General features: G+C 32.2%; 1 non-coding gene across 1 annotated transcript; it reads left to right on the forward strand.

Annotated features, from left to right (window-relative positions):
• The first annotated feature begins 697 nt into the window (after window positions 1-697).
• Window positions 698-801, forward strand: LOC112713777 (small nucleolar RNA R71). Its single transcript, XR_003158738.1, has one exon. It is a non-coding gene; the product is annotated as a small nucleolar RNA R71 (small nucleolar RNA).
• Window positions 802-2,479: the final 1,678 nt, after the last annotated feature.

Here is a 2,479-nt window from a genome sequence, read left to right on the forward strand (position 1 = left end):
GGGAGGAGTTTCAGTAACCTTGTTGCTCAGCTGGCCTACTTGTGCCTCCAAATTTCTAATGGAGGATCTTATCTCACTCATGAAACTTAAAGTGGTCTTTGACAGATCAGAGACTAAGTTTGCTAAATTAGAGCGGCTTTGCTCAGAATTCTCTGTCTGTTGCTGAGAAGATGATGGAAAAGGCTTGTTATTGCTGAGCCTGTTTCTTCCACCATTATTAAAGCCTTGTTGAGGCTTTTGTTGATCCTTCCATGAGAAATTTGGATGATTTCTCCATGATGAATTATAGGTGTTTCCATAAGGTTCACCCATGTAATTAACCTCTGCCATTACAGGGTTCTCAAGATCATAAGCTTCTTCAGAGGCTGCCTCTTTAGTACTGTTGGATGCATTTTGCCATCCATTCAGACTTTGAAAAATCATGTTGACTTGCTAAGTCAACACTTTGTTCTGAGCCAATATGGCATTCAGAGCATTAATTTCAAGAACTCCCTTCCTTTGAGGCGTCCCACTATTCACGAAATTCCTCTCAAAAGTGTACATGAATTGGTTATTTGTAACCATGTCAATAAGTTCTTGAGCTTCTGCAGGCGTTTTCTTTAGGTGAATGGATCCACCTGCAGAATGGTCCAATGACATTTTGGAAACCTCAGATAGACCATAATAGAATATATCTAATATGGTCCATTCTGAAAACATGTCAGAAGGACACTTTTTGGTCATCTGCTTGTATCTTTCCCAAGCTTCATAGAGGGATTCACCATCTTTTTGCTTGAAGGTTTAAACATCTACTCTAAGCTTGCTCAACTTTTGAGGAGGAAAGAATTTATCCAAGAAGGCCGTGACCAGCTTATCCCAAGAGTTTAGGCTACCTTTAGGTTGTGAGTCCAACCATGTTCTAGCTTTGTCTCTTACAGCAAAAGGAAAAAGCATGAGCCTGTAGACTTCAGGATCTACTCCATTTGTCTTTACAGTCTCACAAATCTGTAAGAACTCAGTTCAAAATTGGTAAGGATCTTCAGATGGAAGTTCATGAAACTTGCAGTTCTGTTGCATTAGAGCAACTAATTGAGGTTTCAGCTCAAAATTGTTTGCTCCAATGGCCGGAATGGAGATGCTTCTTCCATCAAATTTGGACGTTGGTTTAGTGAAATCACCTAGCATTCTCCTTGCATTATTGTTGTTGGGTTCGGCTGCCATCTCTTTCTCTTGTTCGAAAATTTCAGAAAGGTTGTCTCTGGAATGTTGTAATCTAGCTTTTCTTAGTTTCCTTTTCAGAGTCCTTTCAGGTTCAGAATCAGCTTCAACAAGAGTGTCTTTTTCCTTGTTCCTTCTCATATGAAAGAGAAGAGAAAAAGAAAAGGAAGAAGAATCCTCTATATCTAGACAAAGAGGATCCTTATTATAAGTAGAAGAAGAAAGGAATAAAAGTGGAGAGTCCAATCACAAGGGTGAGGATAGATGCAGTGATTGGAGATGAAGAGAGGTGAAAAGAAGTGTTAGTAAATAAATAAATAAATAGAAGAAGAGGAGAGATAGAGAATTTCGAAAATAATTTTGAAAAAGTAGTTAGTGATTTTCAAAAATTAAAGGTAAGATATAATTAAAATTAAAATTTAAAACAATCAATTAATTTTAAAAAGAATTTTGAAAAAGGGATGAGATATTTTCGAAAATTAAAGAGGGAAAAGTAGTTAGGTGGTTTTGAAAAAGATAAGAAACAAACAAAAAGTCAAATAGTTAGTTGAAAAAGATATTAAAGTCAAATTTGAAAAGATAAGAAGATAAGGAGTTAGATAAGATATTTTGAAATTAAATTTTTGAAAAAAGATAAAATTTTGAAAAAGATATGATAACAAGATAAGATAAGAAGATATGATAAAAAGATAGGATTGAAAAAGATTTAATTTTTAAAATTAAATTAATTACTTAACTAACAAGAAACTAAAAGATATGATTCTAGAATTTAAAGATTGAACCTTTCTTAACAAGAAAGTAACAAACTTCAAATTTTTGAATCAATCACATTAATTATTAGTGTAATCTCGAAATTTTGAAATAAAATTAAGAAAAAGATTTTTGAAAAAAATATTTTGAAATTTTCGAAATTAATAAGATAAAAATGAAAAAGATTTGATTTTTGAAAAGGTTTTGAAAAGATAGAATTTTTAATATTGAAAATTTGACTTGACTTGTAAGAAACAACTAATTTTAAAAATTTTTGACCAAGTCAACTCAAATTTTTGAAAATTTAGAGAGAAATAAGGAAAAGATATTTTTTATTTTTAAATTTTTAATGATGAGAGAGAAAAACACAATTATGACCCAAAACATGAAAATTTTGGATCAAAACCAATTATGCATGCAAGAACACTATGAATGTTAAGATGAACACCAAGAACACTTTGAAGATCATGATGAACATCAAGAACATATTTTTGAAAAAAAATTTTATGCAAAGAAAACATGCAAGACACCA

This window comes from Arachis hypogaea, chromosome 9, assembly GCF_003086295.3.
Source record: "Arachis hypogaea cultivar Tifrunner chromosome 9, arahy.Tifrunner.gnm2.J5K5, whole genome shotgun sequence".
NCBI classification, from domain to species: domain Eukaryota; kingdom Viridiplantae; phylum Streptophyta; class Magnoliopsida; order Fabales; family Fabaceae; genus Arachis; species Arachis hypogaea.